The sequence below is a fragment of the Pan troglodytes genome, chromosome 15 (genome assembly GCF_028858775.2).
Source record: "Pan troglodytes isolate AG18354 chromosome 15, NHGRI_mPanTro3-v2.0_pri, whole genome shotgun sequence".
NCBI lineage: Eukaryota > Metazoa > Chordata > Mammalia > Primates > Hominidae > Pan > Pan troglodytes.
In genome coordinates, this window is record NC_072413.2 from 42,526,841 (window position 1) to 42,544,188 (window position 17,348).

Below are 17,348 nucleotides of genomic sequence, written 5' to 3' on the forward strand. Positions count from 1 at the left end.
GCTGTATGCAAATTATAGTAATAAAGTTGATTTTAAGAGAAAAAAGAGATACCATTATTATAGAAATCCATCTGCTTGCTAAATATACACAACCTTGGAAAAGTTTTGTATTACTGTAAGTACCCTCTTATGTAGTATTATGTAAAATAGGTCCAATAATAATGCCTAATTCTTATATTCTCCCTCTACCAGTTGTTAGTTCTCATCATGGTTATACTTTGTACTTTTTGATGAATGCAAGACAGGTGGAAGTAATTGCCAAATTCATAAAAAGCTGATATACATCCTAACCATCCCCCACTTCAGAGCTTTTTTTTTGAGACACAGTCTTGCTCTGTCGCCAGGCTGGAGTGCAATGGCATGATCTTGGCTCACTGCAACCTCTGCCTCCCGGGTTCAAGTGATTCTCCTGCCTCAGCCTCCTGAGTAGCTAGGATTACAGGCATGCGCCACCACACCCAGCTAATTTTGTATTTTTAGTAGAGACAGGGTTTCACCATGTTGGTCAGGCTGGTCTTGAACTCCCGACCTCAGGTGATCCACCCACTTCAGCCTCCCAAAGTGCTGGGATTACAGGCATAAGTCACCACACCCAGCCTAGAGCTGTTAACTATAGGGATCTCATACTAATAGTAGGATCCAAAAAAGTAATGTAATGTATGATGGGACCCAAAATTAGACAATAGAAATAGATTGGGGACCGATATCAAGATAACTTTTCAAAAATTTAAAAATAACTTACATGCTTTCCAAAATAAGCAAGTTTTTTTTCAAATGCTAATAAGAAATTTAATATATAAATTCTATTTTAAAGCCAGATTTTCAGGAATGATTAGTACAGAGAAAATGCATATATGTAAAGTAACTAAAAAGATTCCCTACAGGCTACATTAAATTATGGATTTATAAGTTATTAATAAAAAAATTTGAATATTTATGCGATTATGAGAAGGAAATGAAGTCAGGTGACACTAAGGAAAATAAGGCTTCAGTCAGCCTATATTTGAGTTCTTCATAAAAGCAAAGTGAGGAATAGAAGAGAGACAAAATGTAGATGAAAAATACAAAACAAAAAAGAGACATTTTAAGCTGGGCATGGTGGCTCACAACTGTAATTCCAGCCCTTTGGGAGGCCAAGGCAGGAGTCACTTGAGGCTAGTTCAAGACCAACCTGGACAACATAGTAGGACCCCATCTCTACAAAAATTTAAAAAATAAAAAATTATCTGGGCATGATGGCACACAAGGCTAGTCCCACATAATTGGGACACTGAGGCAGGAGGATCACATGAGCCCAGGGTGTCCAGGCTGCAGTGAGCCATGATGATGTCACTGTACTACAGCCTGGGTGACAGAGTGAGACACTGACTCAAAAAAAAGAGAGAGAGAGAGCCATTTTTGTCCTAATTTTGAACTTGGTCTAAATGATTTGGACGGCCCATCTCTCTTATCTCATGTCTCTTTTATACCACTGCAGGAAGTATTCATACAAAAAAAACAATAATAGTAACTCATCCTTCCAAGTATACCATGAGTCTAGACTTCAATTTTCCTGTGATCTCTGATTCCCTGCTGCTGACAATGGCCACATCCCAAAGTCCTGTTTCATCCACAATAGGAGGGCTTAAGTTGCATTGCTTTGTTTTCAGAAACTGTAGTGCCTTTGTAGAAGCAACTAACACAGAAAAATTAAGTAGAAGTTCAAGGTTACAGAAAAAATAGGTGGGTGCTCTGGAAAAAAAATACTGATCCATTAATAACTGAGAACAAAACACTGCAGGTAAAAGAGAAATCTTTGTTAAACACCCCAGGTCAAAAAACTAGCTTCCTTAAAAATAACAGAAAATTACATTTGTGTTTGCTCCTAAGTAATCTTTCTTGTACCTAGATCTTATTTATTTTGCACTATGAATCTTTTTGGAATTCATTTATTTGGCACAATTATGAAGCCATTTGCTAAACATTTCAATTTTAGGCACTGTAGTAGACATAGGTAAAAAAGAAATGAATATGAAACTGTGGCTTCTGTGGCTTTTGTGGCTTTTGCCATTGAGAAGCTAGAAATAACCATTGGCAGCCCTGCTTACCCAGTGCAAATTCCACATGCTAACATTATCAGTATGACTTAGGAACAATGAAATTAGTCTTTTCAGTTTACAAGATTTGGGAGCTGCCAGAATATCCTGTTACACCTAAGGCTGGTGACTGTGAAAGAGCACAAAACCCATTGCACATGGGTAGGAATTAGGAATAATTAAGGTGCCTTTTCAGACCCTAGCAGGAAACATTGATACGACCTTAAGGATAAATACCCACCAACTCCTGCTGACATACAAAAAAGCACAATATGTTTTAGGCAAGGCATCAGCACTCAGCTATTGTTACAGGCACATACTCCTAACTTAGGTATTCAGTCTTGTCTGCCTATTAAGCTAAGTTGCAGTTCATTCACAAGGACTCAAATATGGAAGTATGGAGTCCTTCTCAGGCCGTATTTAGTTTGCTTTAACAGTGGATTCAAAGATTTTCTGATTGGCAATTGTCTGAAAAAGTTAAATTATTATCTAAAGACCTGATTCAATAGAAAGGAGTGTCTGGGTTAAGACCATGGGTTGTGGGCTGGGTGCGGTGGCTCACGTCTGTAATCCCAGCACTTTGGGAGGCTGAGGTGGGCAGATCACCTGAGGTCAAGAGTTCGAGATCAGCCTGGCCAACATGGTGAAACCCCGTCTCTACTAAAAATACAAAAATTGGCTGGGCGTGGTGGAAGACACCTGTAATCCCAGCTACTCGGGAGGCTGAGGCAGGGAAGCAGAAGTTGCAGTGAGCCAAGATCGTGCCATTGCACTCCAACCTGGGTGACAAGAGTGCAACTCTGTCTCAAAACAAAGAAAAAAAATAGATAAGGGATTGTAGAGACCAAAGTCTTTATTATAAAGTCTCACAGGTGGCTGCCTTAGAGGCAAGAGATACCAAAAGTTTCCTATTCTGACCTTTAAAAAGTGTTAGACTCTCAGCTAATCTCTTTGGGATCAGAAAAAGACCTGGGAAGGGGATTCTCTACAGAGCATAAATATCCCCCACAAGAGAGTTTTGTGAGGCCATTTCAAAATATGTCAAAGAAATAAATTTTAGGGTAAAATACTTTGATTTATTTCAGGGCCTGCTATCTGTCATGTGATGCTATACTACAGTCAGATTGGAATTTTTTATCTTCTTACTACAAACAGTCAGTTTTGTCAGTCTAAAGATCCGTTTTAATGTTAGTGCTGGTTGGTTGTGTCTGAATTCCAAAGGGAGGAGAGTATAATGAGGCATGTCCAACCTCTTTCCCATCATGGCCTGAAATACTTTTTCAGATTTCTTGGGAATTCCATTTGCCAAGAGAGGAGTCCATTCAGTCTGTTGGAGGGCTTAGAAATTGATTTTTGGTTTGCAGAAGAATGGAGAGAAGCTGAGTTCTCAGTTAAAGGAGGGGATGGAAGGCGTTGGGGAGTGTGTGACAGGAAATACAAAGATAGGCTTCTGGATAAGTTAATACATGCAGCAAGTTAAGAGTAACTACTACTCATGTTGTAGAAAATCAGGAGGGCAAGGGAGACCTCAGGATATAGCAGGAGAATCTTTTATTGAGTGCACTCCAGCCCAGCTGACTCAACGTCCAAAAAACTGGGCCCAGAACAAAAACAATGTTTTGCTTATATACCTACTCCTAAGTGGCGCAAATGCGAATTTACAGAGGCAAGACAAAGGCCGTTAATCAAACTAAGACAAGCTTATAACTCAGGTTTAGTATACTCATTACTATGCAGCCCAAATGGTCGTTATCTGGTTAGTTCAAAGGAGTTTCACAAAGACTCTGCTTGCGACCCCTACCACGGTGCCTAGCTGGCTACAAGCTAGACCTGCTCAGGCTATACTGCTTAGATGAAGAAGCAGGAAGCTACAATCATTAACTATAGAAAAAACAGAAACTCATAAAACTTACAGAGCAAGGAGCAAGGTATAGTTTACATAGCAGAGGGGATGGGATTCGAGGGGGAAGTTTACTTACACTAAAGGAGAGATAGGAAAACTTATCTTTTCACATCCTTATGTTGAGGGAGTGTTGGGAGAGTCTTCGGAGCACATTCCTCTGAGCTGTGGCTCTTAGATAACGTTATCGAAACTTTGCCTGTTACTGCCTTTGAAATGAATCAGCCTAACACAGGCAGCTTGTTTTTTTCTCTTTTTTAATCTCTATTTTCTTTCTTTCTTTAATTTTTTTCCCTTTTTTCCCTCCTCACTTATTAAATATTTCTGACACTGCTGGAAATGCAAAATGCTTGCTCTTCAGTGCCGTGAAGAAATAGCACTTGAATGTAAATTTAATTCTCTCAGCAAGGCAATTTTTACTTCTATAGAAGGGTGTGACTCACAAATGGAGTAATGGCGAGAACACACCTGGACAGGGGAGGGGAAGGAGTTCTTATTCCTGACACAGGTAGCCCCTACTGCTGTGTTGTTCCCCTACTGGCTAGGGCTGGATTGCACAGTCTTAGCTAATTCCGATTGGCTATTTTAAAGAGGGCAGGGGTATAAGCCAGAGTGGTGGGGTAAGTAGTTTGGAGGGAAGGATGGTTAGGAACAGGTAACTAGAGGTGACTTAGGTTAGAGCAGGTGACCAGGAATGACTTGGGTCAAAGCAGGTGACTGGGATGAGTCAGGACAGGGCAGGTGACCGGGGTGACTTAGGTGAAAGCAGGTGACCGGGATGAGTCAGGACAGAGCAGGTAACCAGGGAACAGATGTGAACTACTGATTAGGACTGGCAGGAAAGTTGTTTACTGAAACTGGAAGCAAGGGAGGTAAGAGAACCAGGAAGTTAAACTTTAAAATGGGGAATCAAAGAATAAGAGAGCTGAACATACTGACATACTGATTCTTTGAAGAGAAACTTGAGATTCATTATATTTAACTGTCATGCGCATCCATGTGAAGAGACCACCAAATAGGCTTTGTGTGAGCAATAAAGCTTTTTAATCACCTGTCTGCAGGCAGGCTGAGTCTGAAAAGAAAGTCAGCAAAGGGTGGTGGGATTATCGTTAGTTTTTATAGGTATGGGATAGGTGGTGGAGTTAGGAGCAATTTTTTCGTGGGCAGGGGCTGGATCTTACAAAGTATATTCCCAAGGGCAGGGAGAATATTACAAAGTACCTTCTTAAGGGCGGGGCAGAATATTACAAAGTACCTTCTTAAGGGCTGGGGGAGGATATTACAAAGTACCTTCTCAAGGGTGGGGAGGGTGTATCATGTAAAGTACATTCACAAGGGCAGGGGAATATCACAAAGTACATTATCACATTATCACAAGGGCCTGGAGGGTGTATTGTCACAAAGTCAATTGACAGTTAGGGTGGGGCAGGAACAAATCACAGTGGTGGAATGTCATCAGTTAAGGCAGGAACTGGCTATTTTCACTTCTTTGGTGGACCTACAGTTGCTTCAGGCCATCTGGATGTATACGTGCAGGTCACAGGGGATATGATGGCTTAGCTTGGGCTCAGAGGCCTGACATTAATGACACTGTGTTTGCTGAGCGTTATATGCTCAATACATCCCCTGAGGAAGGCACTTTTAATTATTACTATTGTCAAAGAAACAAAGCTTCTATCATGTTTGGATTTGAATCCACTGGAAGTACTTTATGTTGTTATTGCTATTGCTCGCTGAAGGCCCTCAGGGAAACTCAGGTTGGAGCCCATTCTGCTTACCCAAGGCTGGTAAGTTCATTTACAGCTCAAAGGAAGAAATGTCGTCTCCTAAACCAAATCTATTTGATAAATTAAATGAAAATATAAGGCTTCCCAGTGCTTGCCTATGAAGGTTAAGTTCCAGAAAAATTAAACAGGGAATTTTAAATGTCTTAAGAAGAATTTGTCTTGTCTTCTTAAAAAGGAAGCATCTGCATTCCTTCTCAGGGTTATATTAAGAGATGGAGTCCATATATATTTAAAGTTAAGTATGGCCTTTTCCCCACATGTCTGCTCTTACGGGAGTAATCATCTTTGATTGTGTACCCCTGTGATATTTGAAATACTTGTTTGGTCTGCATCCATGTTTCCTGGTATACAACTTTAAAAATCCTTGGAATTTCCAAAGTGCTATCTTCTTGCATGCTAATGTTGTCTGATAGCTTCAGGGTGGGGATGATCACCTGAGACAAAGGCATAATTAAAGTGTTGGGACTTTCAGCCCCAACCCCCAGACTCCTGAGAAAGGTAAGGACTGAAGGTCAAGTTGATCAGCAATGGCCAATGGTTTAATTATTTAGGCCTACTTAGTGAAGTCTCTATAAAAACCCAAGAGGACACAGTTCAAAGAGCCTCTGGATAGGTGAACATATGGAGGTTTCTGGAGGAGGGTAGGCCCAGGGAGGACATGGAAGCTCTGTGCCCCTTTTCACATACTTCATCCTATGAGTCTCTTCATCTGTATCCTTTGTAATATCCTTGACAATAAATGATAAACCTAAGTGTTCCCTGATTTTTGTGAGCCAATCCAGCAAATTAATTGAAACCAAAGAGAGGGTCATGGAAACCCCAAATTGAAGACCATCAATCAGAAGTTGCAGGCCAGGCGTGGTGGCTCACACCTGTAATCCTAGCACTTTGGGAGGCCAAGGCAGGTGGATTTCCTGAGCTCAGGAGTTCGAGACCAGCATGGGCAACATGGTGAAACCTCATCTCAACAAAAAATTAACCGGGTGTGGCAGCATACACCTGTAGTCCCAGCTACTCGGGAGGCTGAGGCAGGAGAATTGTTGAACCCAGGAGGTGGAGGTTGCAGTGAGCCATGATCATGCCACTACACTCCAGCCTGGGTGGCAGAGTGAGACTCCGCCTCTAAAAGAAAAAGAAGTTCCAGAGGCCAGAGGCCTAGACTTGTGACTGATGTCTAAAGGGCAGTCCTGGGGACTGAGCCCTCAACCTGTGGGATCTGACACTATTTCCATGTAGATAGTGTTGAAACTGACTTGGAGGACACCCAGTTAGTGTCTGTTGTAGAATTAGTTACTAGCTTGGTGGTGGGGAAAAAACCACATATTTGGTCACAAAAGTCTTCTTCTGTGTTGATGCTTATTGTTATGGTGGTGTGACAGGAGAAGAAAAGCAAGGATTGAGATTTTTTCTGAAACTACCTGTGATCACAGAATATAATTATTTTTCCACCCCTTGTTCCACCCCTTGTGGGATGGGGAGCACAGGTGAGCAGGTGCAGGAGTGAGGGCAAGCACTTTTGGGCTCTGGCAGGGGCAAAACTCCGTGTGTGCCCTGCAGCAGCATCTAGTGGGTTGCTCACGACCCCTGAAGCCCTAGAAGGAGTGTTACAGTGACTCTTTCGCTTTACTGTCCACAGACAGCTTAAGTGTTAACAGCTCGGTGGAGGGTTAGTGTGACAGCCTTTTGCACCTGCACTTGTGGCACCCAAGTTCTTGTGCAGTGTCCAGGAGGAATGAGGTCGCATGAATAAACTGAAGATGGTAAACACGGGATTTTATTGCTGATGAGAGTGGCTCTCAATGGGAAGAACAGAGCAGGAAGGTAATCTTCCTCTGGAGTCTGGCCATCCCTGGACTCCTCTCTGAAGCTGCACCAGACTCATCTCTGAAGCTGCACTGTCAAGCTGCCCCTCTGAAGTCAAACTGCTTCTCTCCAATGTCCAACCATAGTTTCTGTCATCCAGCTGCTTCTCCTCTCTCCTGGCTGAGTTCTGGGATTTTTATAGGCACATGATGGGGGCAGAGTGGGCTATGGGTGGTATCAGAAAAGACAACATTCAAGCAGGAAAACAGGGATGTACCTTCTCACTTTGGGCCGCAGTATCAGGCTTTTTGGCTTAAGGGTGGGGCCCTTGTCCGGGACCAGCCCTATTGTGCCCAGAATTTCCCTGCCTCCTGTCTCTATCATTATCTCATCAGCACATTATTTGTATTTCCAAAATTATTTCCTCCTAAACCTTATTCATTAGCATTATTTGTGAAATCTGGTTTCTTTTCTTTTTAGCCAATACTGAATCAAGTTTTCTGTTTCATAAATCTATTTTCTCAGCACATTACATAAGAAAAAATTGAAGCACAGAGAAGGTGAATATACCAAAATTCACACATATCTTAACTACCAGGTTAGAACTGCAACCGAGACCTGAGTCCCAAGTGATTCCCTGTCCCATTATATGACTCTGCCTCCCTCAAGTGCTGGTAGAACAGCTGAAGCAATGGGAAGTTTAATGTGAGAAAGAAGTGCAAAAGAGCCAATAGGCTAGATACGTTTCTACACGGGAGCTGGCTGTTCAATTCCAAGCTCTGGAACACAGGATATGCTAAAGACTCCAAGTTTGTTTCTGTACCTAGAAGGTACATGAAAAGTTTCAGCAGCTCCGCAAAAATATCTGGCATGAGAAAGCTGTGCCACTATGACTCATCTGAATAATGAAAGCCCATTAACAGTATAGTCAGAGCGCCATCTGGCAAGGTGAGGAAATGATCAAGAATAAATATATTGAGTGTCCGTCAGAGGCAGCATTGTGTAGTTGTTAGGAAAGCAGATCTTGAAATCAAACTACCTGGGTAAGAATTCACTGTTCACATCATTGTATTCTTGTGACCCTGAGAAAATTATCTAATATCTCTCCGCTTCAAATTATTTACAAGTAAAATAATAAGAAGAATAGTATCTACCTCACAGCTTTGTATGAGGATAAGTTAATATATCTAAATTGTTAATAAACCTGCTTACTATTTAGCAAGCCCTCAGTGTGAGTTATTCTTATCATCAATGAGGAAAATGAAACTAGAGATTCATCTACTTTCTATTCTGCTTTTACCATCTTAGACTATCATGCTTGAGGCACTGTAAATGGGTACATTGAATAATCAATAAAGTAGTTAGCAAAAAGAAATGGTTGTAAAAATGCACAGATGCTATATAGCAGGTAAGATAAGTATGGAAAGGCAGATGCCCACAACCAACATCTTTACTCAAAGCCTGGAAAACCTGACAGGTAATCTACCTAACTTTAAAAAAAAAAAAAAAAAAAACAGGCAAATTCTGAATGTATTTCCATAACGGATTAGGGTCAGAATGGTTCAGTGGTCACACAGGTACTTATGCTGAACAAGCTGAATACTTGGATTCAAGGCAGCAAGACTCATCTAGTGTAGACTGATCGCATTGAGGACACTGAGAATCACTCAGACTCATTTAGGATATGCTTAGTTCAATGCACATTTGGTATATTTCCTACCAAGCTTTTACTGGCGTTATTTAGGGTACCACACCCTGAATTTCTTTAGAAAACGACACCCAACTGATTCTCAATCTATCTGGTTCCAGTGGTGATCCAACCTCAAAAAGGGGCAGAAACCCATGCCCTACTAGTTCTTTAGTTCAAGGTTAGACATGTACCCAGGTTGTTCCAATCAGAATGAAGGCCAAGATTTGATCAGAATACTCAGAAAAAGACACTTTCACTTCTATGGGATTGTAACCCAGGAAAATGTAGGTTTAAAACTTCTATGTGACAACTTTCTTCTCCCACCCCTGAAGACTAAGAATGAAACCAACAGGGAAAAAGATAAGAAATAAAGAGGAGAATAAAATCTTGATCACATTGTTTGAGCCTATAACCAGGCCACACTTAAAATGAAACTATCCTCTGGATTTTCAAGTTATATAAGACAATAAATCCCCCATATTTTTAAAATCAGTTAGTTAGTATTCTGTCTTGTGCAACAGAAAGAATCTTAGCTGATACACTTAGGAACTGAAAGGGAAGACTTAGATGAAGACTGATTTCTGTAGCTGGCAAAAACTGGAATAGAAAAGTCATGGAGTGACATCAGTGAAATGCCAACTAGAGTTACCTGGCTCTCCCCACCTCAACAAAAAGGGACCAAAACAATAAAAAAAAAAAAACCAACTATTTTGAGTGGAGTGACTAATCAAGTACCCTAGAGAACACCAAGGAGTGGTAAAAACCCTGTGGACCACAGACAATTAGGATACCACCATAGAGAGAGGTGCAAGCTACCCTGCCACTTTACAATGTCTCCCCCACCAGGATAAGCTCAGAGATGGAGGGATTTCTTCTTACAGGAAAAAGAAAAGTTGAACCAGGAGTCCCATTATCATCACAGATGCCGGTGGTCCTTTCTATAGAAGAATCCCCTAGCCCTCACAGGACCCAAACTCACTTTGGAGAGTTGCTAGAAGTTGGCACAGCTGCATTGCTCTGGAATAGGAACCCACATTGTGAATCCCCCACTCTTGTGATGTAAACTGTACTACATAGCACCGTCTTAACACCAGACCAACTGCTAGAATGTGTTCTGCCCTGGGGGCCAGAACACACTGCCTTTATCCATTGCCTAGGTCCCAACATCATTCTTTCATGTTCACATGCATGCCTGAAACACTATGACCCTGGGTACTAGCAGTATAGGCTGGACAAAATGATTAAAACCCAAGTGTTTGAAACCATATGGCAACCAGCTCCTCTGGGAAATAAGCAGACTTAAACAACAGGGACACCACCAAACTACCAGCCAGGTTACTGCTCCGACATGTGCCCCCGTCAGGCAGCCAGGCAGTGTACAGTACATGTGAGAGCCTGTGGACAGCTTAACAGCCACTTCAGCAGAGCCCTGCTTTGCCAGAGGGTCCATCACTAACAATGGCCTGACACATCTGTGCCCACACTGACAGCCAGTCTGCTGGTAATCCAGCTCTGGGAGAGACTGCCACACTGCTGGCCGACCAACCATGCCTGCATATGTCTGGCCCTGCAACCAGCTTGGCAGCCCTTCCCCCAGCAAAAATGCACCCTGGCTGTCACAAACTCCCACAGCTAAGGCACCAAGGCAAACACAAATATCGGCTGATGAGAAATATTGTTGAAGAAACTACACAGAGACCACACTACTGAGTCCACACAGACACAAAGCCAAGGCACCATACCCAACTGACACCCAGGATCCTCTCCGGAAAAAAAAAAAAAAATGTTCCCCCTACAAAACCATTCCATAAAATTGGAAAAAGCAACCTGTTCCACTAGATGTGTAGATATCAGTAGATGTGAGAAACAAACAAACAAAAAACTCCAGGAAACAGGACGCCCCCAAAAGAACACAATAATTCATGAGTAGTAAAACCCCCACAAAGGATATTTACAAAATGCCTGAAAAGAAATTCAAAATAATTATCTTCATGAAACTTAGCAAGACACAAGAGAATACTGACAAACAATTCAATGAAATCAGAAAAGCAATTCATGATATGAATGAGAAATTCAATAGAAAGAAAAAAGAAAACAAAAATATTAGAGCTGAGGAATTCAAAAAGTAAATTAAAAATACAGTAATACAATTAAGACCTTCAACAACAGACTAGATCAAGCAGAAAAAAAGAATTTCTGAACTTGAAAACAGCTCTTTTGAAATAACCCAGTCAGAGGGAAAACAGAAATAAGAATAAAAAAGAATAAAGAAAGCTTATGGGACTTTGGGAACACCATTTACAAACATATGTTCACATTATAGGAGTTCCAGGGGAAAAGAGATGAAAAAAAGGCACAGAAAACTTATTTAATAAAATAATAGCTTAAAACTTCCTAATCTTGTAATAGATATGAATATCTAGATCTCAGAAACCCAAAAGTCCTCAGTTAGACTCAACCCTTTCCAAGGCACATAATAATTAAACTTTCAAAAATAGAGAATTCGAAATGCTGCAAGACAAAAGTGTTAAGTTACATATAAGGGAATTGTCATTAGACTATCAGAACATTTCTCAGCAGAAGACTTACAAGCCAGGAGAGAATGGGATGATATATTCAAAGTGCTGAAAGACATAATCGTCAACTAATAATACCATATTCAGCAAAACCATCTTTCCAAAATAAGAAGAAAATAAAGGCCTTCACAGATAAGCAAAAGCTGAAGGAATTCATCACCACTAGACTGGCCTTATAAGAAATGATTAAGGGGCCAGGCATTGTGGCTCATGCTTATAATTCCAGGACTTTGGGAGGCCAAGGTGGAAGGATTGCTGAAAACCAGGAGTTCAAGACCAGCTTGGAAAACAGAGTGAGACCCTGTATCTACAAACAATAATAATAATAACCTGGGCATGGTGGCATATGGCTGCAGTTTCAGCTACTCATTAGGCAGAGGTGGAAGGATTGCCTGAGTCCAGGAGGTCAAGCCTACAATAAGCCATGATCACACACCACTGCACTCCACTGTACACTCCTGGGTGGCACAGTGAGATCCTGTCTCAAAAAGAGAGACAGAAAAACAGAAAGAATGAAATGCTTAAGGGAGTTCTACAACTGTAAGCAAAACAACAATAATTACTATCATGAAAACATGTGAAGGTATAAAACTCACCAGTAGAGGAAAATTCATATTCAAACTCAGAATACTACAGTACTGTAATGATGCTTTATAAATCTTCCAATTTACTAGTATGAAAGGCTAAAGACACAATATTAAAAAAAATAGCCAGCAGCTAAAAATGTAAATTTAAAAATTTTAGGGCAACAAAAATATAAACTGTGGGGCAGAGGAAAAAATTCTAAAGTATTTTCATGCAACCAAAGTCAAGTTGTTATCAGTGTAAAATAGCCTATTATAATTACAAGACTATGTTAGTCCATGGTAACTACAAATAAAAAAATTATAACTGATGCACAAATCAGAAAGAGAAAGAAAACAAAGTGTAGCATCACAGAAAACCTATAAACCAGAGGTAAACAATGAGAGAGAGAAAAGAACAAAGGATTTTTTTTTCTTGTTTCTTTCATTTTATTAATAAAAAAAAATTTTTTTTTATTATACTTTAAGTTTTAGGGTACATGTGCACATTGTGCAGGTTAGTTACATATGTATACATGTGCCATGCTGGTGCGCTGCACCCACTAACTCATCATCTAGCATTAGGTATATCTCCCAATGCTATCCCTTCCCCCTCCCCCCTCCCCACCACAGTCCCCAGAGTGTGATATTCCCCTTCCTGTGTCCATGTGATCTCATTGTTCAATTCCCACCTATGAGTGAGACTATGCGGTGTTTGGTTTTTTGTTCTTGCGATAGTTTACTGAGAATGATGGTTTCCAGTTTCATCCATGTCCCTACAAAGGACATGAACTCATCATTTTTTATGGCTGCATAGTATTCCATGGTGTATATGTGCCACATTTTTTTAATCCAGTCTATCATTGTTGGACATTTGGGTTGGTTCCAAGTCTTTGCTATTGTGAATAATGCCACAATAAACATACGTGTGCATGTGTCTTTATAGCAGCATGATTTATAGTCATTTGGGTATATACCCAGTAATGGGATGGCTGGGTCAAATGGTATTTCTAGCTCTAGATTCCTGAGGAATCGCCACACTGACTTCCACAATGGTTGAACTAGTTTACAGTCCCACCAACAGTGTAAAAGTGTTCCTATTTCTCCACATCCTCTCCAGCACCTGTTGTTTCCTGACTTTTTAATGATTGCCATTCTAACTGGTGTGAGATGATATCTCATAGTGGTTTTGATTTGCATTTCTCTGATGGCCAGTGATGATGAGCATTTTTTCATGTGTTTTTTGGCTGCATAAATGTCTTCTTTTGAGAAGTGTCTGTTCATGTCCTTCGCCCACTTTTTGATGGGGTTGTTTGTTTTTTTCTTGTAAATTTGTTTGAGTTCATTGTAGATTCTGGATATTAGCCCTTTGTCAGATGAGTAGGTTGCGAAAATTTTCTCCCATGTTGTAGGTTGCCTGTTCACTCTGATGGTAGTTTCTTTTGCTGTGCAGAAGCTCTTTAGTTTAATTAGATCCCATTTGTCAATTTTGGCTTTTGTTGCCATTGCTTTTGGTGTTTTGGACATGAAGTCCTTGCCCACGCCTATGTCCTGAATGGTAATGCCTAGGTTTTCTTCTAGGGTTTTTATGGTTTTAGGTCTAACGTTTAAATCTTTAATCCATCTTGAATTGATTTTTGTATAAGGTGTAAGGAAGGGATCCAGTTTCAGCTTTCTACATATGGCTAGCCAGTTTTCCCAGCACCATTTATTAAATAGGGAATCCTTTCCACATTGCTTGTTTTTCTCAAGTTTTTCAAAGATCAGATAGTTGTAGGTAAGTGGCATTATTTCTGAGGGCTCTGTTCTGTTCCATTGATCTATGTCTCTGTTTTGGTACCAGTACCATGCTGTTTTGGTTACTGTAGCCTTGTAGTATAGTTTGAAGTCACGTAGTGTGATGCCTCCAGCTTTGTTCTTTTGGCTTAGGATTGACTTGGCGATGCAGGCTCTTTTTTGGTTCCATATGAACTTTGAAGTAGTTTTTTCTAATTCTGTGAAGAAAGTCATTGGTAGCTTGATGGGGATGGCACTGAATCTGTAAATTACCTTGGGCAGTATGGCCATTTTCACGATATTGATTCTTCCTACCCATGAGCATGGAATGTTCTTCCATTTGTTTGTATCCTCTTTAAACCAACAAAGATCAAAAGAGACAAAGAAGGCCATTACATAATGGTAAAGGGATCAATTCAACAAGAGGAGCTAACTATCCTAAATATATATGCACCCAATACAGGAGCACCCAGATTCATAAAGCAAGTCCTGAGTGACCTACAAAGAGACTTAGACTCCCACACATTAATAATGGGAGACTTTAACACCCCACTGTCAACATTAGACAGATCAACGAGACAGAAAGTCAACAAGGATACCCAGGAATTGAACTCAGCTCTGCACCAAGCGGACCTAATAGACATCTACAGAACTCTCCACCCCATATCAACAGAATATACATTTTTTTCAGCACCACACCACACCTATTCCAAAATTGACCACATACTTGGAAGTAAAGCTCTCCTCAGCAAATGTAAAAGAACAGAAATTATAACAAACTATCTCGCAGACCACAGTGCAATCAAACTAGAACTCAGGATTAAGAATCTCACTCAAAACCGCTCAACTACATGGAAACTGAACAACCTGCTCCTGAATGACTACTGGGTACATAACGAAATGAAGGCAGAAATAAAGATGTTCTTTGAAACCAACGAGAACAAAGACACAACATACCAGAATCTCTGGGACGCATTCAAAGCAGTGTGTAGAGGGAAATTTATAGCACTAAATGCCCACAAGAGAAAGCAGGAAAGATCCAAAATTGACACCCTAACATCACAATTAAAAGAACTAGAAAAGCAAGAGCAAACACATTCAAAAGCTAGCAGAAGGCAAGAAATAACTAAAATCATAGCAGAACTGAAGGAAATAGAGACACAAAAAACCCTTCAAAAAATCAATGAATCCAGGAGCTGGTTTTTTGAAAGGATCAACAAAATTGATAGACCGCTAGCAAGACTAATAAAGAAAAAAAGAGAGAAGAATCAAATAGACACAATAAAAAATGATAAAGGGGATATCACCACCGATCCCACAGAAATACAAACTACCATCAGAGAATACTACAAACACCTCTATGCAAATAAACTAGAAAATCTAGAAGAAATGGATACATTCCTCGACACATACACTCTCCCAAGACTAAACCAGGAAGAAGTTGAATCTCTGAATAGACCAATAACAGGAGCTGAAATTGTGGCAATAATCAATAGTTTACCAACCAAAAAGAGTCCAGGACCAGATGGATTCACAGCCGAATTCTACCAGAGGTACAAGGAGGAACTGGTACCATTCCTTCTGAAACTATTCCAATCAATAGAAAAAGAGGGAATCCTCCCTAACTCATTTTATGAGGCCAGCATCATTCTGATACCAAAGCCGGGCAGAGACACAACCAAAAAAGAGAATTTTAGACCAATATCCTTGATGAACATGGATGCAAAAATCCTCAATAAAATACTGGCAAACAGAATCCAGCAGCACATCAAAAAGCTTATCCACCATGATCAAGTGGGCTTCATCCCTGGGATGCAAGGCTGGTTCAATATACGCAAATCAATAAATGTAATCCAGCATATAAACAGAGCCAAAGACAAAAAACACATGATTATCTCAATAGATGCAGAAAAAGCCTTTGACAAAATTCAACAACCTTCATGCTAAAAACTCTCAATAAATTAGGTATTGATGGGACGTATTTCAAAATAATAAGAGCTATCTATGACAAACCCACAGCCAATATCATACTGAATGGGCAAAAACTGGAAGCATTCCCTTTGAAAACTGGCACAAGACAGGGATGCCCTCTCTCACCGCTCCTATTCAACATAGTGTTGGAAGTTCTGGCCAGGGCAATTAGGCAGGAGAAGGAAATAAAGGGTATTCAATTAGGAAAAGAGGAAGTCAAATTGTCCCTGTTTGCAGACGACATGATTGTTTATCTAGAAAACCCCATCGTCTCAGCCCAAAATCTCCTTAAGCTGATAAGCAACTTCAGCAAAGTCTCAGGATACAAAATCAATGTACAAAAATCACAAGCATTCTTAAACACCAACAACAGACAAACAGAGAGCCAAATCATGAGTGAACTCCCATTCACAATTGCTTCAAAGAGAATAAAATACCTAGGAATCCAACTTACAAGGGATGTGAAGGACCTCTTCAAGGAGAACTACAAACCACTGCTCAAGGAAGAACAAAGGATTTTAAAACAACCAGAAAACAATGACGTTGGAGAAGTCTTTACCTACCAATATGTTTCTAAATGAAAATGAATTAAATTCACCAATTAGAGGAGCCAGGCACGGTGGCTCATGCTTGTAATCCCAGCACTTTGGGAGGCCGAGGGGGGTGGATCACGAGGTCAGGAGGTCGAGACCAGCCTAGCCAACACAGTGAAACCCTGTCCCTACTAAAAATACAAAAATTAGCTGGGCGTGGTGGCAGGCATCCGTAATCCCAGCTACTTGGGAGGCTGAGGCAAGAGAATCGCTTGAACCCAGGAGGCGGAGGTTGCAGTGAGCTGAGATTGCACCACTGCACTCCAGCCTGGGCAACAGAGCTAGAATCCATCTCAAAAAAAAAAAAAAAAAAACAGTGGCTAAATTTTTTAAATGCCCAACTACATGCTGCCTACAAGAGACTCACCTCGTTCTTAAAAACAAACAGTGAAAGTGAAGAGATGGAAAAAAGACATTTGTCATACATGAAAACCAAAACTAAGCAGGAGTGACCGTAACAGATAAAATGAATTTTAACTAAAATACTGTAAAAATAGGCAAAGTCATTTCATAATTATATAAGGATTTATTTAATAAGAGGATATAACAAATGCAAATATATATGCACCCAACACTGGAGCATGCAAATATGTAAAGCAAATATTCTTATACTG

The 17,348-nt window shown here is 40.4% G+C and overlaps 1 long non-coding RNA gene across 1 annotated transcript in view; it reads right to left on the reverse strand.

Annotated features, from left to right (window-relative positions):
• The window catches only part of LOC104002023 (uncharacterized), a 75,769-nt gene that overhangs the window by 52,834 nt on the left and 5,587 nt on the right, over positions 1–17,348 (reverse strand). The window lies entirely within an intron of this gene.